Here is a 25,252-nt window from a genome sequence, read left to right as displayed (position 1 = left end):
TGATGCTGACATAGCACATGGATCTTTTTCCTCTGGTATAAGAAACTAGAGGTTCTTGGAGGAAACACAAATTATATTTCGGATAACTCCAATTGTATGTAATCTTACTACTGATTCTGAGGCTATGAAGGGATTTCAGTTAACAGTAAGAGAAACAAAACTTTCCAAATAATTATAAAAGCTAAGCTGGGTGTGACCGTTCATACCTAGCAACTCGGGAGGCTGAGGCAGGAGGATCACAAGTTCAAAGTCAGCCTCAGCAACTTAGTGAGGCCCTAAGCAACTTAATAAGATCCTGTCTCAAAATAAAAAATAAAAAGGGCTGGGGATGTGGCTCAGTGGTTAAGTGCCCCTTGGGTCCAATCCCTTGTACCAACAAAAACAAAACAACACACACAAAAAAACTTAGCATTCCTCTGCACCCATCTTCTTCTTGCTGGTGGAAACAAGTGTGCTAAGCGGAGAAGAGCACACACTTGGAGCTAGTGCCTAGATTTGAACCAAGACTTTCATACATACTGGCTAGTTCTGTTAGTGGGATACAAAGCAGCCAATTATCAAGCATTCACATGACCTTTTTTAAAAGTCAAGGCCAACCTAAATGTCAGCTCATCATAGAATGCATTTCTAGTCCAATAATAATTTAAGTATTATGACAACTTTGCTATTAAATATTTTAGTTGACAAGTTTTAAAATTTCACATTATGCTCCAGGAATAGTCCTTTTTCAGTATTGTCAGGTACTAGGTTGCATCCATGGTAATTACACCACACATCTGCAAGACCAAATGGCCTCTCACTTTCCATTTAGGTAAATCAAGGAATGATATATTTTTGGACAGTTCCATTAATCTCAGATATTGCAAGAAGTGATGTTTCTACCCAGCTATTAAATGTTTATTTTTCTGTAGTAGTAATTTGCTAAAATAAAGACATATCTTATCACCTACTAGAAAAATTTTGTTGAAGTAATGCCACAAACTAAAATATTGTGCACTGTTTTAGTAAGATGCTTTCTGAATATTTTTAGAAGACAATTTAAAATTACTTTTACATAAAATTAGCTGTTTCTACATTCATTATAAGTTATTACATAATTTTACTAACTTCTACAATTTCAACATGTAAATCACACAAATAAACTTTTACTTTATGTCTGGAGTGGTTCCCCATATTTTAAGGTGAATATGAAGTTATTAATAATTAATTTAAAAGGTGTACCCTGTTTTATTGTCACTGCATTAATTAGATTTGATTGTACCCTGGTAGCTCCTGCTGTCAATGATCATAAACTTGTCCAGAAATGCTGAAAGCCATGATGGCTCTTCAGCCTTCCAAAGGCTAAGGTTGGTGCCCAGCTCAATCAGCAGCTTTTGGTCAAATCTTTAGGCTGACACTCAGCTATGTAAGAGTGGACAATTTTCTTAACCTTTCTAATATTTATTTCTTTATCTGAGAAGGGGGATACCATATCATCTTTCTACCTCTTACTAGATTGTCCTAAAGAGAACCAGAGTTAGACAAGCATGAACAGTTCTTTATGGATAATAAAGTCAGTCTCTCTCTCTCTCTCTCTCTCTCTCTCTCTCTCTCTCTCTCTCTCTCTCTCTCCTTAGCTATTTCAGAATGTCAGTCCATCTTCTATTAAACCAGCATAAGGACAAGACAGCATTCCTGTGTGATACATATTTGCAGACTGCATATCCCTCAAATTTTCCATGACATCTTTAAGCTCTCTTTTGTAGAACTCACCATGTCTCTTGTTCTCCCCTAACATGACCCGCTTCGTACCCTGTCTATATAATTAATCTCGTTAATGATCTCCCTGTCTGCAGGCCCCTCTTAACCATTCTGTCCAGAACACCAGGACCTGATTCAGCTTCCAATGGATTTTTATCAAGTCATCATACACTAAATATTGCTCCTCATTGCTTACTGGATGAAGTCTGAATTATCTTTAAAGTCCTTCAGAGTCTATTTCCAGCTTACATTTAGAATCTTACTGTTCTCCCACCTATTCCCTATGGTCCAAATTAAACTTCTTGTTTTCCTTCATTGTGACATTTTGCTTTCCTGAGTTAGTACCTCTTTTTATACTATATCTTTTATATAAAATGCCTTCTTGTTTGTTTCTTATTACATAAATTTTTTTCTCTCATTCCACATCCATATCATGCAATAAGTTATTATATAGATACACATATGTATTATGTAAGTGTATATGTACATGTATGTATATTTAAAAATATATTTCATTCAAATTAAATAATAATTTTTAAAATAAGTCAATCAATGCAATGTCTATTGAAATACCAATGGCATTCTTCTCAGAACTAGAAAGAAAATTCTAAAATTTTTATGGAACTATAAACACAAACAAACAATAAAAACTTGAGTAGCCAAAATCATCTTGAGTGGAGAGACCAAAGCAGGAGACATTACACTACCTGAACCTTAAAATACACTACAAAGTTATAGCAATTAGAATAGCATGGTGTTGGCACAAATATAGATATAGCACACAGAACCTAGAAGTAAACCACTGCTTCTATAGTCAACTGAGCTTAAAACATTTTAATTAGTGCTTAATAGTTATACAGAAGAGTAGTTTGCATTGCAGCATATTTATATGTGTACATAACAATTGGATCAATTTCAATTCCCTTCCCTCCTCCCTCCCACTGGTCCTCTTCCTCTGCCCCAGTGATTTTCCTTCTATTTTTATAAGATCCCCTTTTCTCCCTCTCTCTTTAATATATGAAAAAAGCATATAGCCCTTGACTTTGTGAATTTGTCTTACTTAAAATGATGCTATCCCTTTCCATCCATTTTTCTGCAAATCTCATAATTTTGTTCTCTATAACTGAATAAAACCTATACATATATTTTTTTCATTCATCTGTCCACAGACACCTAGCCTATTTCCATAACTTATTTACTGTGAATTGTGCTTCTATGAACACATGTATCACTATCATATGCTGACTTTGATTCCTTGGGATAAATACCGAGGAATGGTATAGCTGGGAAAGGGTGGTTCCATTCCTAGTCTTTTGGAGAACCTCCACACTTATTTCCGGAGTGGTAACCAACTGAGTTTTTGCAAAGATGCTAAGAATATGCATTGGAGAAAGGAGAGTCTTCAATAAACGGTGCTGGAAAAATGTCATATTCACATGCAGAAAGATGAAATCTGATCCCTATCTCACACAAAGTTACAAAAATTAACTAAAAATGTTCTGAAGGCTTAAATGTAAAATCTGAAACTATAAAACTTCTGAAAGAAAACTGGGAAAATGTTTCAGGATGTTGGAACAGGCAAGAATTTTTTGGATAAGACTTCAAAAGCCCAGGAAACAAAAGCAAAAATAGACAAATGGAATTACATCAAAAAGCTTCTACCCAGCAAAGAAAACAATCAAAACAATCAACAAAGCAAACATACAACTTGCAGAATGGGAGAAAATATTTACAAATTACACATCTGATAAGAGGTTGATATCCAGAATATAAAAGGAACTCCCAAAACTCAAAAGCAAATAATCCAATCAAAGATGGACAATACAGACTTAGACAAGTTTTGTACTTTTTTTTCCTCATATGTAGAAACTAGTGGGGAAAAGGGGGAAATGTCATAAAAGTGGAAGGGAGGATGTACATAATACTATTATGCACCAATAAAAAAGAGGGTAGAGGAAGAGGGCTGGGGGGAAGGTGAAAGGGAGGGTAAGAGGAGGTAGTGGGGAGGAGAATTAATCAAATGATGTTATAAGCATGTGCCAATGTATCACAATGAAACCCATCATTGTGTATAATTAATGTATACAATAAAAGAGGGAAATAAAGATTAATAGACATTTTCCCCAAAGAAATACAAATGGCCCATAAGGACATGAAAAATATTTAACATATACTAACATTAGGGAAATGAATAAGATCATGTGGTACTTGTGTTTCTGTGCCTATATTATTTCAATTAACACAATGATTGTTGTAAATGACAGGATTTCTTTCTTTTTTATGACTGGTATTTCATGCTGTATATGTTCCACATTTTCTTTATTCATTCATCAGTTTATGAATACTTCCGTTGTTTAAACATTATACAATGTATAAATGTATCAAAAGCACTATATGGTACCCATTAATATGTACAATTTATGTGTTTATGTATTAGTTAAAAATAAATTTAAGTTAAACATTAAAAGCAAATTAAAAATAAAGCTATAAGGAAGAAAATAAAAATTACTTGGAATCCCAATCTTGAGAGTTCCACTATGAACATTTTAATGACTTTTTTTGTGCTTCTTTATCTGTGGATATCTATCTATCTATCTATCGATCCACCTTGTTATTTAAATGGAATAAAATATATTTTTATCATATTACATTTCACATAGAAATAAATTTTATATTTTTGTTTTGTTTATTACATAGCTCACTCATCTTGTTCAAATATCACTGCGCCTAATGAGCTCACTACAGGAAACCAATGTTCAAAAGTTGCTACTTTACCCAGCATTACGAAAGAAGAAAAGTTGCTTCATGTTTCCCCTCACCATTCTTTATTCACAAGTAAATATGTGTACTATGTGTCACTAAGTGATTTTCAAAGAAACTCCTACTGTAGATATGAATCTCTTGAATATGGAAATTTCCCCTGGTCACTTAATATAGTTAAGCCATTAATTTTCAAAAACCTCTTTCTTTGTTCACATGGCCATGAATTAATGTAACTGTATATAAATGCATATTGTGCTCTTTTGTGCCATCTCCCCCCCCACACCCCACCCTGCTCTTTCTCTCCCTGCCTCCTAATCATTCTTTTTAATGGCTAAATATTATATATACACATGCCACACTTACTATTTCCCTGTTGAAAACTACCCATTTTATTTTTAGGGGTGTGTGTGTGTGTGTGTGTGTGTGTGTATATATATATATATATAAATTTATTTTTTTAAACCAAAGCAACACTATAGTAAGTATGTGTGTGTTTGATTTTATTTTGTTTAATCATATTTCTAAGTCAAAAGGAACATATATTTCTGTTTTTAATTGATTTAAACAAATTGCTTTCCAAAAAGGCTACAGAATTCACTTTCATTAACAAAGCATGATGAAAGTGTCTCTTCATCTTTATAAGTTGATTTGAGTTTTATAGATGTGCTAATAGAACCCTCTCATTGCTGCTTTAATTTGCATTCCCATGACTGCTAGAGATGGTAAGAATCTCTTCATATGTAAAATGATCATTTGAATTTGCTCTCATGTGAATTGCCTATTCCTATTCGTTTGTGTGACTTGCTTATTCTTATCCTCATATCCATATTAAGTTTTCTTCTTCTAATGAATTTATATAAAAGCAGTTTGTATGTCACTGTGGTGGAAAACCTTCTAAAATGGCTCCCAGTGACCCTGCATCCTGGCCATGCTCCTCCTGAGCATGTGCTAGACCTAGTGACTTGTTTCTAATGACGAGCAGATTGCAAAATGTTGGTTTTTTCTCTTGAATGATTAAGTTATAAAAGGTATGACTTCCATTTTTCCAGTAATCTTTCTGTGGCATTTCTCACATTCTTGTCTAGTAGAGAGGGCTACATGGGAACGAACTGATGTGACCCCTCCCCAACATCTCATGAGAAACTGAGACACCAACACCAACAATTCTCAAGGAAATGAATCATGTGAACATCCACATGAACTTAGAAGCAAATCCTTCTCTAGTCAACCCTTCAGATGACACCATGGTCTGGTTAACACCTTGGTTATAAGCTTATGCAAAACTCTGATACAGAAGACACAGGTAATTTGTGTCTGGATTCCTCGTCCTCAGACACTTTGAGATAATATATGAGTGTTAAACTGCTAAATTTTGGGGTTTCTTTTTTCAATATTAGACAATATAATAGCATGTAGAACATTTTTAATTGGGCATATATATATTGCAAATATTTCCCCTGGTCTTTCATTTGCTTATATATTTTGTTTATGATAACTTTTTTCCAAACTGAATTCAAATTCTTAATCTAATAAATATGTCTGTTTTCTTTCATGGCTTTTAGACTTGATAAAATGAATGTGTGTCTCTCCAACACCTTTTTTTAGATTACAAACTGGTAAAGAGAGGCTTGGACTCTATTTACACAGAATCTTTCTGCAGGCATTAAACAAGTCCCTGCAAGTGTGGTGAATAATGAGGGCAGGTACACTGACAGCATACAGGAAACTCACAAAGACCCTGGTGGAGCAGAGGCAGTTAATCTGAGTGGTGAAGGGTAAATAAGAGTTAGCCCTGAGAGATCAGGAAAGAAGAGAGTCCCAGACCAGAAAGAGTGTGGAGAATTTTCCAGGTGAAAGCAAACTTAACACAGCTTTGGAATCAAAATGAGGAAAGATTGATGTTCAAGAACTCTAAGCATAAGTGAGCAGAAGAGCCAAGAGTGGTGAAGTCATTAGGCACCAGGTGGCAAAGAACCTCATAAATCACAGTACAGAATTAAGAATTTATCCTAAGATAAACAAAGGGCAATAGAAAGATTTTGAGATGGAGAGAGTCATGATGAGATCTATGCTTTTAGTTTCTCTATTTGTGGTTTGGAGAGTAGATTGGAAAAGGAATTAAGTCATGGAGACCACTTAAGAAAAGATTGAATTAGTCAGGTTTTAGAATTGCAGATAACTTTAGCTAATTTAGGAAGTTTTGCCTTCAGATGAGATGGCATGACACTGGCTGGAGAAGTTGAAAGAGGGCTTGTTTTGTTTTGTTTTACTTTTAAAAAATTTAACACAGGCAAAAATGAAGTATTATGGAAATAGCTAATTCGAAATAAATGCCTGAAGGTACATGAAAAAGTGAAGCAAATCTAAGTTAACATGGGTTAATAATAATGTGGATTCTTACCAGAGGGATATTTATTTAAATATTTGACTATATTTATGTGGATGAGGAAAAACTCACTTTTAATGTAAAAGAAATGGCATACATTATTTTTATAATATTCTTATTCAAATGAGGAATATATCTTAGGCACTAAATGTTATTTAGCACTTACCTTATTTGGAATTGTCTCACATTTCAGAAATTTTATACTCAAAACTGGATAGCTAGATGTTTTAACTCTATAAAGATAGAAGTAACTTAACTATATTAACTATAAGTTTAACTCAAAGTGTGATTTAAAGGCTTCCCCCCTAGAAAAGTTTCTCAGGTTTTCTGTAGTTCTTACATTGTATTATTATTTTCTATGTCAGATAACATTTTAGGTACATTTATTAGATAAGTCATTTTTGTCCTGGAAAACAGCATCACTCCTGAGTTTTTGTGGGGTGTTTTTGCTTTTGTTTAGCAGTGTTGGGGATCAAACATCAGGGCCTTATGCATGCTAGGCAAGCTGTCTACCACTGAGCTACACCCCTGCAGCAGCATTACTGTCAATGTCACAGTGATTGCAATTTATGTAAGGGATGGTTGTGAAGTCAAGTACAATGTTTTCTGGAAGTAAGTCTTGAGAGTCCCTTAAAGTGAATATAAAGCCAAGTATATACGGTTTGATGGATACATGCTTCTGTAGCAATATATGTATTTTTACAAATGTAAACTGGATAACAGTTTAGAGAATAAAATAACCTCAACACATGCAATATATAACCACAGCATTTTTAATATGGGGATAATAAATAAGGAGATGGAAAGACGTGTGCACGCGCACACACACACACACACACACACACATGCACACACACATACACACACACACACACAGGAAAAGAGTAATGCAGAATACTCACTGTACATCCTGGATATTTTTGCTTGGCTCTGAAGATAATAGTGGTGACTCACCATGATGACTGAGCTGACAATAATGATTACTTCAGTGTCTGTGTGATGAGGAATGAGATAATGAAGATGGGCGTTGGACACACTCCAGGGATTAGTTTTTCTCCTCCCTGACAACACTATTTTGGGTCATATGAGCAGTGACGGGACTGGCAGACAGACTTGCTCATAATATTTAAATTGTCATTTGCTCAGCTCTCAGTTTCATTCTTTCCCTTTAGCAGTTCATATATATTTTCACATAGTCAAAGATGAGTTTTCCACTATGTTGGTTTTGAGGACTTCAGCGGACTCCAAGCCATTGTCAGCCAGCTAACCTAAATGCAGGTGGCAACAGTTACTCCACCTCTGCATCCTTGTAGCCTACAGTGTGAATGATCCTAAGACCCATTTGTGACAGATCAGAGTCAGAGTGGAGTGAGTTTGGTTGTTATTTGTTTTACTTCATTTGGTTTAAATTTCTATTCAGTACAAGAGGGACCAATTTATACTCTGTGGTTACATGGTTATACATGCAAACTGACACTATATTTCTATAATCATTTATCTCAGGGAAGTCTTTTCTCCTCTCATGAATTAACTTGTCAGACTACTGCTCAGGTGAACCTCCTTTGAGACCATTCTGAAAATGAGAAAATGGTCAGTGCAAGTTACCTGAGAGGTTGAGATTTGATGTGATGGAGGAAACCTATGGAACTATTTACTGGCCTTCCCTAGCAGGAAGGGTTCACTGTCAAATGTGAATAGTAAAGCACTAGGGGGTCTGGGAGCAGGCAGATGTGGAGGCATGGAGAGTTTCCATTTGCTGAGGTTGGTGATAGCCTCAGGAGTTTGAGAAGAATATTAACAGGGAAATGAGAATATGAACTGACAAGCAAAGCACAAAAGTTTCTCACGTTGTTTCATTTTAACATCAGCAGAAGGTGATGACTATACTTTGAATGAAATAGTAATCTGCCCAGTTGTGGGACTTTCTTTGGCAGTATTAGCTACCTGGCTTTTGGCACAGGGAAGGTCTTCATTTCAGGAGAAATATTTAGGAAGGATGATATCAGAATCCCGAGGAGAGAGCCAAGTTACAAAAGATGAAGGAGTTAAAACATGGAGGCAAGTATCAGTCTCTTCTTGTGGCTTTAACCTAATAGCCTATTTATAATTTATAAATAAAAATTTAGTTCTCACATTCTGGAAGCTAGGAAGTTCAAGATAAATATGCCAACATATTTATTGTCTGGTGAGACCTTGCTCTGTGCTTCCAAGATGATACCTTGTTGCTATGCCATCAGATGGCAGAAGGGTGGAGAAGGCCAGGCAGCTCTCTTGAAGCCTCTTTTACAGGACAATAAGTCTCACTCATGAAGATAGAGCACTTATGATTTAATCACTTCCCTAAAAGGTTCCACTTCTTAATATCATAAAAATGGGGATTAAATTTCAACAAAATTTGGAGGGATAAAAACATTCAAACTAGAAAGCAAGATTGACTAAAGAATAAGAGTTAAACATTTCCAAGGGAGTGGGATTAGTTCCTTGACCAGATGCTGGAGTCCTGACTATGCAGTAGTACTTCAATGGTCAGGAAACTGCAGTAATAATGTAATTGATGAAAGCTGTACAATATTAAGGGGCAGTTTAATTTTATGCTGATTCAATAATTCTTGCGGCATTTAGACCTAGGTTATTGTCCCAATTGGAAATGCTGGTTATGAATGTTTTGACTACGAATAGTGGTTTCTGAGCACAGGGAAGATGAAGCCATAATAGATTTACTTGTGGAGAAGAGTCCCATTTCCTTCTCAGAGCTGAGGAGCCTCTAGTAGGTGATTCACTTCTAGTTTATGTAGACTATTAATCACCCCTTGAGCAAGTGTCCAGAACCAGAGCTGTAGCTGTGTGACTCTCTCAGGAAAAAGCTGGTTCCAGGTCAGATGCTAGGACAGATGTTCTACCCCAGAACATCTGGCCGGTGTATTTTATTTCAAAACTTGAAGGGAAAAAAAAAGATGCAATGGAGGTTGTTCTTCTTCATTTGGCCAAAGAGCACAGAGATGAAAATATATATTTACTTTTCAAAATGGCACTAATTATGGGTTCTGATACTAATTTTTTGTGGGACTTAGAGAAAATTCTTTACTTTAGAGCCTGAATGGCATAATGATTCTATACTTCCTATGCCTGGGTCCAGTCCTGCCTCCTTATTGTGATACCTAGATGACCACAGGAAATTTATTTAAGGCCTTATATCCTGATTTACTTATCCATAAAAGAAAAATAACTTTGTTGTTACTAATTGAGATAATACTTGCTAAGGTAAGTGCTTGGTATACTCATTAAAAGTTGACTCTGGCATGGTCCTAGTTTCTCATCTATAAAACAAAGTTTTTCAACCAGTATTTTTCCAGCTCTGAAGCTGGAAAATTCTGTGATGGAAAGGGCTTTATGTTATTGTTCCATAGTAAGGTTCAGCAAACTTTTTCTAGAAAGATCTACAGTTGTCATGACTACTCACTCACTCCTGACACTGAAGTGTGAAAGAAGCCACAGCAATACCTGAAAGATTTGGTATGACTGTGTTCTAATAAAACATTACTTACAAAATTAGATAATAGTTTAGATTTGGCCCATGGACATTACATACCGACCTCTGTTCTGCAGAATAAAAGCATGTGGAGAAAAGAACTGAAATGCAATCTGTGTTGCAAAAACAACACAGAAAATCATTCACTGCAAAATTGTATAAGCTTATAACATGTTTGTTTAGCTCAAAATCATTTTTATATTGAGGATGTGAAAGAAAGCAGATGTTCTGCAACAAAGGTAGATAATAGAAATATAACAAACAGCTTTCATAGGTTTAAATATTTATAAACATATGCATAAACATGTAAAATAAATGAAATGGGAAGCAGTGGCCCAGAAATTCACATTTGCTATATAGGTTGAAACACGATGGGAAGATGGCAATCATGCAAAAAGCATGAGATTCTCAGGTTGTAGCAAAAAGCTAATGTGCCCTTGGACTTTAGAATTAAAGTGACAGTTATACATTAAACCAGTTCAATCACTTGCAGAGCAGTTGCTCAACCTTCAGATCACATCTGATCTGATCTACTCATCTGACTATTTACAATGGCTGACTTGTGGACTACTTCCCTTATGAAGTTGGCCAAATGACTGATCACCGGGCAATCAGGCTTCAGAGCATCCGATATCTTGACAAAGAAAATCAGACTCTATGATAATTATAGCAGATGAGGTGAGTGGAGCCAGTGTGACCTCAGTGACTGACAAGGAGCAGAGGGTTGCCTCATGAAAATCCTTCAGCGAGTAAATGAGTGCCCAGAACAACATGGAGAGGGAGTGGAGCAAAGTAATTGAAAACAGCTGAACTACAAAGTGGGTTTAATTTTTTCTGAATTCAGGATGATCTGAAATTGTTGTTGAGGAATGATAAAGAAAGAAAAATACAAAGAATGAAAAGAGACACGAATCAACAAAGATGCAAATCAAGACGTGCTAGTGAAACAATGTAAAGGCCTCATTTGGGGATCACTGTGAGAGACTCACAGGAAACCACACACAGGCTGTAGCAATGACCCCCCCCCCCCAATCCACAGATCCACTGCAGCCGGCTCTGTCTCTCAGCATCTCCACAAATGTCTTTGTGCTATAGCTGCCTTTCTCTCCCTGCTTCCTGCACTTCCCTTGATGCTTCTCTTAACTAAAGTTTATTCATTTACAAAAGATCGAACAGGATAATGTTTGAGCAAATAATTTACTCTGTATTTTTCCTCCTTTTCATTTCAAGCATTTTAATATAAACAGAAAACTCGATATCAAAGGCCTTTCCTCTCTCATCTTGAAGTTTATACCTTTGAAGAAACTATGTCAGGTGTTCCAGAGAGGAAAGAGTGAAAAAGTGGTGACTTTCAAGTTCAGTAGAAAAGGAAGAGTTTTCCTGAGAATGTGAAAGGAGATGAGGTTTGGAGAGTCCCTGCAATATTAAGAATCCACATTCTGCTTCTTAGTAGAACCCTGAGGAAGAGAAAAAAAAACATGGCTAGCTACAGAGGCACCTAGGAAAACTAACTCTAGATTCCAGTGCGCTCAGAATGGCTGCTGGAGCCAATAGTTCCCTGGAACGTAACAATAAGCATCTCAGTGGTAACCATCAGAGCCATGGCCCATGACTAGAGGAGGCAATTAGATGCTCTGGGGATGCATACGTTCTTTTGTACAGTCCTTGAGGTGGGGAGCCCCAGTAAGGGCTGAAATTGTTTTCCTACCAGCCTGGATAGAAGGGGACCCAGGCAAGATTTAAATTGATTTAAATATAGAGGAAACATAGTGATTCCTGCAAAATACCATCCATGGGCTGATATTTATGTACTAACAAATATTTGGGAAGGGGGCTAGGAAAGAACAGAACTCTTGTATTCTACTTGGCCCTCCCTTATTCAGAACCAGCAGGTTCCACAGGGAGCAGATGAGGTGAGTGGAGCCAGTGTGACCTCAGTGACTGACAAGGAGCAGAGGGTTGCCTCATGAAAATCCTTCAGCGGGTAAATGAGTGCCCAGAACAACATGGAGAGGGAGTGGAGCAAAGTAATTGAAAACAGCTGAACTACAAAGTGGGTTTAATTTTTTCTGAATTAAGAATGAGTAAAATGTCTTTTCAAGAACTGGATATAAAAATGAAATGAGAAGATAAAGAAAGCCCGCTATATTTAGTTTTTCATATGCAAGCACACACAGCTAACATAGTGGCCAAGTGACACGCTGAAAGAGTCTTCTCCTGTACTTTTAATAATCATCTGTCTGTATGATGACCCAGTGCTTGCAGACCAGAGAGTGAAAGGTTTCTTGGCCCATCTCATGGGAAAGCAGAACCAGGAGAGTGTGGGGTGAGCAGTGTGGTCTTCCTTTCTCTGCAAAGGCTGTGCATTCTTGAGGAAGGCACACAGAACAGACAGACAGAAGGGGACCCTGACCCAGTAGGCCAATGTGGACTGTCAGTGCAGGTGGCCTGTCTCACATCCACTCTCTGCCCTAGCTCTTGTTTCCAGTGAGAGCCAAGGGATTCAGAGAGCAAGGCACCTGGTTCATATGTCAATTTGGTGATATCTCTTCACTGTTGTTTTAAATTATAACAGTCACCTTACATACTGTATCTTATTTAACCATTTGAATTGCATGTGATGTTAGCTTCTTTGTACAAATTCCAAATAATAAGTAGTTCCCCAGGACAAGTAGCAGAGGGGTAATTCAAACCAGGTTCTCTGGATCCAGAACTCACTCTCTTACATCCTCTATGTAATGCTGTTCCTATCAGCACAGCAATGATGGCATTCACCTGCACAATCATGCCACAGAGATGGCATCAGTGGCGGCAGGGATCAATGGCACTAAGTCACTGAAAGTTGTTAAGGACCAAAGTCAATGATAATTTACTTTTAAATGCCACATAAAGAAAGGGGAATCACACACACACACACACACAAATTTTTTTAAAGTCCATTTAGAAACAATTAATAGAGCCAATACTTAGCACCTGGAAAATACTGTTTTAATTGTTGTTAAATACTCATTATTAAAACCCAATTCTGGGGTCAAGAGTCCAATAAGCTGAACAGACTTTAAAAAGAAGGATCCAAATAAAACCACTGTTTTAGCTTTATAAAATGGCATTAATTACCATTATAATGGGAGAAACATGCATAAAGGTGAGAAGGAAACAAAATGAATCTTTTCTATGTGAAAAATGGTATATCCCTAACACAGTGAAATTAGCCATTATGTGCAAACATGTTATTACATTTTCTCTTTATGTGTATATCCTTTTTCTCCTACAAAAATTGATTGTTACAGATGTGGTTTTGGAATCCCTGTGGTTTCTGAAATCCTATTCAAGAGAAGCTATAAATTTTCTTATTTCTGTAATTGGAAACTACAACAGAGAAATTAAATCCCATCATTCCATTTTCTGTTTTGTAATATTAGTACATGGTTAATTATCAAAATAGTATTGACACAGTATACCTTTGTTCACTCGTTCAGTGAACATTTATCCACAGCACCTAATATGTTCCAGGAACTAGAAAAACAGAGATCAAACATTAGTCCCTACCCACATGGTGCTGATTTTAGTAGTGGAGGTGTACAACCCAACAACGAATTGGAATAATATTTGGGATTTTTCTTAACTTATAGTGTTTTGGTATTTAATTAGACCCAGAGAGAGGGTGATTGCCTGAAAGAAGATAAACCCCCGCCCCCCAAAAAAAATCCAACCACAACAGAGTTGAATTTCTGGTTGAGAATATAAAAAGAAACCCTTTCAATTCTAGGATGTCAACGTTTTAGGGTAAGAATGGGGATTAGAAGTGTTTTGCTGTATTCGTTTGGTTTTATTTTTGAATTCTATTTTGAATTTTATTTTTGAATTTTATTTTGAATTCTAAAACCTTGGCTCTGACTCTGTAAAGTCAAATCTAAAAGGATGGCCAGTTGCTATCAAAAATAAGGTAGTAAGACAGCATGCATGAAGTTCTCTGCTACTTCTAAGTTGGGTAAGAACTTTGAGAGGACTGAGGAAGGACCAGGATAGTACAGTGCAAATGCAAATATGGATCTTCTGAAACCCCTAGGAGGGGGAGGAGTGGGTAGATGGTGCACCTGGACACACTTGAATGGAAAGGTGCCCTGCTGGCCTTCTGGTTGGTTGTCGCCCATGCCACACTACTTATTAAATTCTTTTAATGTTAACCTTACACTGAGGAGTTTTAATGTCTTCACTCAAGGGTGTAGCATGACAACTACAGTTTAGAAGGATCACTTCATTGAGGAAGAGGATAGAGGGGAGGAAGGAAGACCAGAGACAGAGAGAGAAGCTTGGAGGCGTCCATCCAGGCATTAGTGGATAGCAGCCCTGTTTGAAAAGTGGCAGTATTAACCCAACTTCTCTTCTCAGGGGGTGAAGAAGAAACAGACTTGGGGATTTCTCCCTCATTTCTGGCACAGTGGGGTGGACAGTGGTGCCATCTACCAATAAGCAATCCAGAAGTAGGAGGGGGCTTAGAAAAGAAGATAATAAGATCATGCTAAGAAATCAAAATCTTATGAAATCCTAGAGTTAGTAGAGAAATATGAACTGGTTGAGAATAAGGTAAGAAGATCTGAAGCTAGTGGAACAAATAAACCCACTGTGCTCATTAATGAATTAGGATGCTTCTCAAGGGAGGTCTCTGGGGTTCTACTGGAGGACTCTGCCCTTGGCCTATTTTTTCAAGACGTGCTCATCAAATTGGTTGATGATGCAATTCTTGAAGAAATAGCTGTTACAATAGATGATGAAATTAAAAATTCAGAAGGCTGAGACAATTGTCTGAAAATAACAGAGTGACACATAACATAATAAATATGCAGTCCTGCATTAAGGTCTAAAGCTAAATGAACAGCACAGGTACGAGATCCGAAGCCTGGCTTGGCAGCAGTTCCTCCTCACAATTCTGTGAAGGTTTTAGCTGGCTTAAAGTTTATTATGAACTAACAATGTGATGCAGCCACAAAAGCAGCCTCATCCCTAGATGTGATGAAGACTTCAGAAGACCCACTTCCTAGCAAAGTTGTCCCAGTTGTTTAGACTTATTTTTTATTTTAGAGTAAAAATAACTAAAGAAACCACATATTTAAAAACCAGGGCTTTTAGTTGCCCGTTCCAAACATTTGAAGTAAGAAATCTCACTCACTTGAAATCTTTACGTCCCTGATTAAAACATCAGTTCATTCAGAGACAAATAGTATTCACTAAATATCTATGTTCTCTCCTACATTTCTCAGGATCCTTTGAACTGGGCTGGGACCATGTGACTGTGCTCTGGCAGATAGGAATAAGAACAGAAGTGATGTGGTACTCTGGTCCTTGACTGTTGTGGTGCCTCCTCCATCCATTTTCTCACCTGATAGGATGAACTTGGAGTCACTTGTTGAGATACTGGCAGACAAGGTGAAGAAAGCCTTTGCACTGAATTCCTGGATGAAAGAGTCTACATATCTTCACATGAACAAAATATAAACTCTTGCAGTTATATTGAGGTCCTGCAGTTTAGGGGTGTGTCGCTGCCCCTAGCAAAACCCAGTCCTAGTAGCATTTATCCTTGAACATCCCTGGTTTACCCTTGAACATCACATGGCCAAGGCGTATGAATAGTCTAGTCATTATACTTCTCTCCAGGGAACTTTTGAGAAATTCAGCCTGTGTTTCTGGACCCAGGTTTTTTGGTGGATTAATTCCGTATCCACATACAAAATCTTTGGAAATGAATGTTAGGTAATCATGCTAGAGGAAACCACTGTTTTAGTCAAGACAACTCCATTATATTTGATTCAAATTACCAATTTAGTATAAATGATGAATTTATACTAAAAATATTAATTCATAAAAGTTAACACACTACATGGGTTTTCCCATAAAATTGGGTAATTTTTCCCACATTGGTAGAGGTTTTGTGCTGACAGCTAAGGTCCCTCCAATTCCAGGAAGTAGGGAAGAAATTGCAATACAAGTAATGGAAGAACTCTTAGAGGCAATCTAATGCTTTCAAGTGCCCAACTTTATAAAAGGGGAAACTGAGGCAGAAAGGTAGAGATACAATCCCAAGTCTATTTTATCTCCTGAATTCCATTTTGAGTGTTCTTCCCAGTGTATTTTTTATTACAATATTTAAAAACAGAAAAGCACTGTCAACAATCGAAACCTCTCTGGTTCTTTTTACCTTGAAGGTAAACTGATTCCTTTCTCCTGGGTTCCTTAATCTTTATGACTCTGTGAAAGGGGAGGGGAAAATGTTTCTTTAGGAACAAAGAGAAGGAAAAAATCGTAGAATAGACTAGAAATCTGTGCAAGCATAATTCCTGCCTTAGTCTCATGATTGCATAAAACTTTCTTGGTCCTAAAGCCCTGATCCTCTTCTTCAAGTACTTTCCCCATCACACATACACACACCCTGAAAAATCTTTCTGGAATGAATACTCATCCTTTTTTTATTCCAATTTAAATTTAGTCCAATATAGTACTATGTTCAGCCCAATTGAATTATAAAAATTCTAGTTTATATAAGCACTGGGATTGAAATTATCTTCAGGATTTTTTTTTTCTATTTTCCAACCCTTAGTTGTAACCTTTTGCTACAGAGTTTTAAAAGAAGGGGCGCCTACTAGTGTATTAGAATGATGATTCATTAGTTGAATTGGGGCATCCTGCAGTCCATGTCGTCATCTGCCAGGCTCTACCCCAGCAGAGCCAGTGTTCCACTCCATCATTGGCAGATTCTCAGCTGGTCCTCACTATGTTGGGGAACCCACTGGTCAGTGCCGTTTTCTCCCTTCTCACTTTGTCCTCCCCCCCGCCAATATTTTTTTGTTTTGATTGGCAATTCCAAGGAATAGCCTGTGGGCCCCTCTATACCTTCCCTCTACAATCAAGACCAAGTTTATGGAACCCTAAGAATCTCTACCACCATTGACTTGATTCCATGAGAAACTAGAAGAGTGATCTTGCCCTTTCACCATTTGCCACCTTCTCTGATTCTTCACAAGACCCTATCCTGGGAAAACCATGGTGGGTCCACGGGCCAGCCTTTTCCTTTGTGCCATCTGCCCGCTTTTCACTTTGGAAATCCTGAAAGACCTGTGTCCTTGGGAAGCCAGGAAATGAGTTGAATCTTTTCTCCCCCCACATCAGAGGTAGGAAAGAAGGAGATACAACTTCAGTAATAGCAAAATCGACATCACTTGCTGTGTGCCAACCACTTTTCAAACACTCCCACAGTAACTCACTGGGTCCTCACAATGACTCTTATGGGTATGAATGCTAAAGAAGGTGACTTTGGGGGTGAGGTATAAGCTGTAGATGCTGAGATGAGAGTGTGCTGAATGCTGTTTATTAGGTTCTGTTGAAACCTAAACCCCTGGAGTTTTAGTTCAGTGCTAAAACCCCTGGGAGAGGGTGTCCAAATGCTTCTGCTCTCAGTTTATAGTTGTCTTCAGAATTACCCAATCACTAGTCAGTAATCGTCAAAGAGCAGGGAATAGTTTTATTCTGGATATCATACTCTTACACTACAATTACTTTGCTACTTAGAATAGGAGACTAATATGAATGTAAACGTGCATCTGTTTACATCTTAAAAAAAAAAAAGTTTGGTTTATTTTGAACAGTTTTTGTTGGAGGGCCGCCATGAACAGGAGCTGAGCACATAGGAGCTGAGCACTACCCTTAGCCTTGAGCGATGGAGGTGTGGAACTGGCTTCCACTAGCAGCAAGAAAGCAGGTGGACCTCATCTTCCCTGGGCAAGGAATTACAGCTCTGGGAGTGGGCATCACCCAATGGGACTGGGCTACAGCCCCCTGAAACCCAATCCCTTGCCTCATTTGGGTGGAACTTTTTCAAGTGTCTTCCCCCCAATTAATAGGGTTTCCAGCGTGCTCTTTCTCTTCTGTTTGCCTCTCTTGCCTCCATTGTGGGAGCTGGGGCTGAGGAGCCGTCACTGATCCCCAAGAAAAAAGTACTTTCTGTGTCTGTATGATTATTTAGTGCCAGTCCAATTCACCTGGAGTGACCCTGACTGGTTTAGTTGCATCGTGGCAAGTTCTTATGTTTTCCTGGGCACATTTTTTTTTTTTTCCAGCTCTTGGGGTTGAACCCAGGGTCTTTTACATGGTAGCTAAGAACTCTACCACTGAACCACATCCCCAGCTCATTTTAAACTTTATTTTGAGATAGAGTCTCACTAAGTTGCCCAGGCTGGCCTCAAATTGTAATTCTCTTATTTCAACCTCCTGAAAAGCTGGAATTTTTTTGTGGTTTTTAACTGAAAAAGTTGTACATGCTATAACAAATTCAAACAATACAGAAATATAACAATTTTTTTTCAATTACCTTATCCTCTTATACTTGATCAATTTTAATGATGAGAGGTGTGAATGTATGTGTGTGTGTGTATGTGTGTGTGTGTGTGTGTGTGTGTTTGTATGTAGTTTTTCAATGTAAGTACAAGTGTAGATAGGTGTTTTCATTTTCATAAAAATAGAATATACAGCATATGTCTTACAAATGCATATGTAGTGTGTGTATATATATATATATACACACTATATACACATGGGTGTATATAATTTGTGTATCTATATAAATATATATGTGTGTATGTATATATACATGAATGTATATTTGCGTATATTTTTTTCATTTTACATATTTCCATGTCAATGCATTTACACACACCTCATCTATTTGGTGTCTTTATACTATTAGCTGGTGTAGATGTTAAATGATTTATTCGTCCACTTCTCTGTTGATGTCCTTTGAGTTGTCTCCAGTTTTTTGCTGTTACAAAATTACAATGTGTAAACACACACACACATTTTCCTCACTAGAGCCAGTGTTTTTTAAGAATAGAATCCTGTCAGCAGGAATTCTGGGTTGTAGAGTGACTTTATTTTAAATTAAAAATTTTTTTGTGCCAGATTTTTGCCAAATCATCTTTCAAAAATGCCACAGCAATTTGACTCCCTTTAGCAAAATGTGAAAAAAATTAGTTTTTTTATCTCTTATAAATACTATATGTCATCCCAAATTTTATTAAATTTTGCCAACTTAACAAAAAAATTAACTTTTGTGCTAATTTGAATTACAATAATTATTAATGAGTGTGGGCATTTTTCAAATGTTTATGGATCATATGCAATTTTCTTCTTATTTGCCCATTTTATGTTCTGTCCCCCTCCTCTGCCTTTGCTCTTTCTCTATTGTTCTATAGGAACCTTTTAACTACTATGGACATTAACTCTTTGCCTTTTTTATGTATAAAAAGTATTTTCCCACAGTCCTCATTTGGCCTTTAAATTTGTTCATGTGAGCTGCTTCTGCCAAATACAAGTTTTGACTTCTTAATTATTCCAATCTGTCAACCTTTGCTTTATGTTTTCTGGGCCTCCTATTAGGCTTAGAAGTTTCTCCCTACTCCAGGATCATAAAATATGGAGTGCATTTACTTAGAGCACAAGATGACCAAATTCAAAGAGGCAACAGTAATATAATTGATAGGATGCCAGACAAAACAGCCTGAAGCCCTGCAGAGGAATCTGCCTAGCCCACATTTTCCCCTCACACTGTACTTTTCCAGCCTGTGGTTATTTGTTATGCCTCTAGGCAGCCCTGACTTTCCACTAAGTTCTCCTCCCTCCTCTTTCATTCCTGAGCAGAGAGCTGTTTGATTTTTTGTTTTTGTTTTTACAGACTGTTATCAGCAATAAGTGGGTCTCTGTCTACCTGTACTTCTCCCATCCTGGGACTCAATGCAACATTACTGGCTGTATTTTCACCTTTCTGCTCTCTTTTCGTATCCCCTCTCCTCTGCTTCCTGAAGTAAGCGAGCAAGAGAGCCAAAAGCTGACTTTGACCCATCTGCCCCAGGTTGGCTCCATTCCAATGGGAAAGTTTGATGTTGCAAGTTTTTAAAAGTCACTCACATTTTCCTGACTTAGAATCACACAGGCTTCCTTGACTTCCTTCTAATTCAATCAGGACATAGAAAGCAAGCTGAGTTTACTGCTGTTTGGCCCCTGGGGGGGACCAGCCCCCAACACAAGGTTGACATAAGAGCCAAGATCTTGGATACCTTTCTCTGCCCCTTCTGCCTCCTATACTATCCCACCGTGCCCTTTCTCTTTTGGCTCAGGATACTTGATTTGGGCATTCTACAGTAAAGTTTCTCTCCTTGGATAGATGAACTACATGCCAAAATCAAGGGTTGTCCTAGGTGGATTTTTACCCTGCCCCTGCCACAGTCTCCTCATCGGTACCCCAAATTAATTTTATGCATTTACTTAAATACACTGTAGTTAAAAGTAGTATGCCTTGGGCTGGGGCTGGGGCTCAAGTGGTAGCGCGCTCGCCTGGCATGCTCAGGGAGTTAGGTTAGATCCTCAGCACCACTTAAAAATAAAAAAAAATAAAAATGTTGTGTCCACCGAAAACTAAAAAATAAATATTAAAAAAATTCTCTCTCTATCTCTTTAAAAAAAAAAAAGAGAGAAGAAAAGTAGTATGCCTACTATGCAAATGCAGCCCCAAGACAAGTCCTCCAGCACAGTGTCCTCTAAGTAGACATCTGGGATTACACACCCTGTCCTCAACTTTCCCAGGTATTTATAGGGGCGGGAATGAGTACAGCGGACGGAGGATTAAGCCAAAGGGCTAGAATTTCAGTTTCAACACATAAGGCCAGGTAGCAGAAGACTGACTGGTACCTCTGAACTCACACCATACGGGAAGATGCTTCCTCATCACCTGGAGGAACCCTGCTTCCCTCGGATCTTTGCTGGTGAACACTAGGGAGCAAGATCCCACCTCATAATGCCAGTATTGGTTTTGTGAGCATTCAATGGCAGGATTTCCAAGAACACTCAGGTGGTCTCTCCCACGATCTTTGAGACTGGATTGTGAGTGCTTTTAACATTTTCTTTTGCCATACTTTCTGATGTTTTCCCCATAATTCCAAGTTTTGCACTTAATAATTCAACAAGGTTTTAGTTTACATTTTTAAAAATAATACCCTCAAGGAAACTCTCAAAATTCTGAAGAAGGATCTAAAGGAAGCCATGGGGGATATTTAAATGAATTAGTAAATCCCTGGTACTTAGGAAGCGTTGACTAAATACCAATTTTGTTATCCTTGTTGTTATTATTATTACTATTATTATTATTATTATTTAATTGTGGATGTATCTTTATTTTATTTATTTATTTGTGGTGCTGAGAATCGAACCCAGTGCCTCATACATGCTAGGCAAGTGCTCTACCACTAAGCTACAATTCTAGCCCTATTGTCATTATTATTGCTATTGACATTGTAAAGAAGGAATGCTTTCAGGGAAAAGTAGGAAATTGGCATCAAGCAGAGAGCAGAGAGGCTATCATAGATGACACTTGTCATGGCCTATGGTGTCTGCCCAAATTAGTTTCATTTATATTTAGGAGCCATGCCAGGTGAGTTTTTCAACTACTGAGTTCCCAACAGCATGAAGGATGTTGATATCTTGATGTTTTTTCCTGTGACCTGGGTAATGGGCAAATAATTCAGAAAAAAAAAAAAAAAGATCTTGTATCAACATCAAACACTAATGTAAACATTCAATGAAAGAAAAACTGAGAGTCCATCGAAAAAAACAGACAGGCCTAACTTCCAAGAGAATATCAAAACAAAGAAAGATCTGGTCTGGCAACCCAAATAGGCTTACCATCTACTCAGGCTTTTCTGGAAAAAACTCTGATTTCAAATACTGTACTCTATCTCTTTGCTTCAACAGATAAGTTCAGGGTTCTGATTCATACATTAGAGAACATGAGCACCGTATGTTTCCTTAAGCACAGGAAAAACCTCTAAACGATGCGTGATTCCCTCTATTCAATGTGCATCACGAAGCTCATATGTCCCAACGTTTTTGAAGCTTCCTTTCTTTGAAAGGAGTAGAGAAGCAGCAGTTCAGTGGCACACACGTTGTTGAAAATGCGTGTCAGCCAGAGGGTGCCCTTGCCTCGGTGGCTTCCTGCCTCCAGCTCACACAGGGCTTCCGCTGTTTGGAGTGCCAGGAACTCTGTGAGGGATCCAAGTTTTCAAGCTGATAAAGATGATTTCGATGTGATATTTGAAAGGGCTGTGTGACATAAAGACTTCCCTGTATGAAATCCTGGCACAGCTGGTGAGAGAAGTGTGAGTGGGTGGAGATGATGAGGATGTGAGAAGGCACCGTGCCACCCAAGGCAGGGCTGGCCATAAAGAAGGAGTGAGATACTGCAACTCCTTTTTTTGTCAAAACTCTATCCACTTAATCTATTTTTTTAAAACATGCTCCAAAGATTTTTGACAACTCATTCACTAAAACATGCCTCTATGCCTAAGTGGTGAGATTTACTTTTTTTTATTTTTTGAATGCAAGATTTAAGATCACAGCATTAGCAAGAGGCAACACAATTATTAGAACAATTGGCCACTGATCACCCAGTTAATCAAATAAACTTGAACCTTGGAAGAAAAATAGGTGGTCTGTGATCTGATCCCTCCTTGTTTTTATAAAGCACCAGGAAAATCTGGATAGTCCCAGAAAGAAAATTTGTAAGTATGTATTTCTAGGTCATGCCTTCAACGTTAGTAATCATCAATCACCAAGGAACCTAGAACCTTCATACATAGTAAAAGCAATAATAATAGACTGCTTTGATTCTTCAAAAAAAGAAAGATATGTGGGCTCTCCACATGCAATTCTGACCTTTGAACCCCCTTCAAAGATGGATAAGTCCATTATAGTCCCTAATGCCTCACTAAACTTGGCCCATTGGTCTGAGGTCCTGATCTAACAGCTGAACTTCTCATGCTTAAGTGACCTCTTTAGGATTCTTTCTGAAGAAACAGCACACAGAAAGCTCTGGATCAATAAGGAGTATGGCTATTGTTGATGCTCCAGACTGATTTATAAGATCAAAGCATCAATTTTAAAACTTGTTATAATTTCCTGATGATATTAGTGTTCTTTACAAGGTTAAAACAAGAATGATCCAGTCATATTTAAAGATTCATGGCCTTGTTACATTTGTACAGAAAGCCTATAAAGACATACTCAGAGTACAAGGAGCATCAGCATTCTTAGATATTTAGAAAAGTGTTGCATTCAGGAGTATAATTCCTATATTAATTAATTCCTTCAACAAGATCATGTGAGCACCTGACATGTGAGCATCTTAGAAGGAGCACATAGAGAAGGAGTTTATACTGGAGTTAGGCCCCAATTTCACATTACCATATATTAGTGCCTTTATAGAGAGAGACTCTTTCTAGATTTTCAAAAAGACCTAACATTTAAATACTTTATTATACACTAGACACAATAAATGCATTTTTCTCTTCTACTCCCCTCATAAAAATCCTAGATGGCAAGTTTTATTATTATTCTCATATTATGGATAAGAAACAAGGCAGAGAGAGGTTAAGTAGCCTTTCCAAGCCCACACAGCACTGTCAATGCCAACATTGGGACTCAAAAGCAGGTAAGTTGGTCAGTAGAAGCCAGGCTCCCCCAAGACTCTTTGGGGTCTATTTACAAAAATTTTCTGACATGCAATCTCAGGTAAACTTCAAAGGACCCTTGTAAATTAAATACTACTATCATCATCTTATGACCAACACTAACAGGGTTGAAACACTATTTAGGTCCTTCAGCTTTATAAGTACATCGTATTTTAATGGCAAATAATCATATAAACCATTGGAAACTCTCAAATATGGGGTTTTCCACATGATATATTTTAAATATTCATCACTTAAGAAAATGTTAATATGAAATTTTAACATGAATTTTTTGTCAACTCCTCTTGCATAAGATTGCCAAGTTTAACAAATAAAAATACAGAATGTCTAGTTAAATTTGAATTTCACATAAACAACAATTGATATACATCGGGCAAACTTATACTAAAATAGTACCCATTATTTATTTGAAATTCAAATTTAACCAGGCATCCTGCATTTTATCTGGCAGGCCTATTTCTGGAAGATATATCTACTATGAAATAAATGAAGAAATTTTAAGCTGATTGGAAAAGAATGGAACATTCTTTCTTTATCATCAGCTAAACTCATGGTAAGTACATATCTGTTTAAGATACCTGCTTAGCTATGTGTGGTATGGTTTCTGCCCTCCAGGAGTTTTGATGTAAAAATAGTGGTAAATTGATGATTTATATGCTTTTGGCTCTTGCCACTGAAAATTAATAAAAGGAATTACCATTTGTTTATTTTGTGCTGATTTGAGATTCCTAAAGTCTTATAAGGGCTGTGGGTATTCCAGTTTTACACATAAAGCAAAAGAGAGTAACAAGTTACTTGTCTAAGGCAACAAAGCAGAATTAGGGTTTAAGTCTTCTGGTTTTAGATTCATGCATCTTCAATACTTTCCAGTGCCTCAAAGCATCTCAGAACAGCCATAGAGTTGGAGAAGAGATGTTGCTGCTAGATGGAAATGAATACCCTACATTTCTGGGCATCCTGATGACTGCTGCATACCAGAGCTCCAGATGACAGTAGATGGTGATGATTTTCCAGGGAGGTTTCTACTGGATGCCATGGAGCCTCTCAGGCTGTGTTATCAGAGTAGTCAAGGTTGGCTCAGGTAAACAATCCAGAGAAATTTGAGGGGAACAAAAAGTAAGTCAGGAAAAGCTCACGTCTGATACAGATGGCCTAGCCATATCTTTTTTCTAAAAGAATATGATGATTAACTTTATGTGTTAAATTGACTGGGCCACAGGGTGCCCAGATATTTGGCCAAACATAATTTTGGTTATTTCTGTGAAA

Source organism: Callospermophilus lateralis, chromosome 5 (genome assembly GCF_048772815.1).
Source record: "Callospermophilus lateralis isolate mCalLat2 chromosome 5, mCalLat2.hap1, whole genome shotgun sequence".
Taxonomy (NCBI): Eukaryota; Metazoa; Chordata; class Mammalia; order Rodentia; family Sciuridae; genus Callospermophilus; species Callospermophilus lateralis.
The sequence above is the reverse complement of the archived record's forward strand: the minus strand, read 5'-3'. Positions refer to the sequence as shown.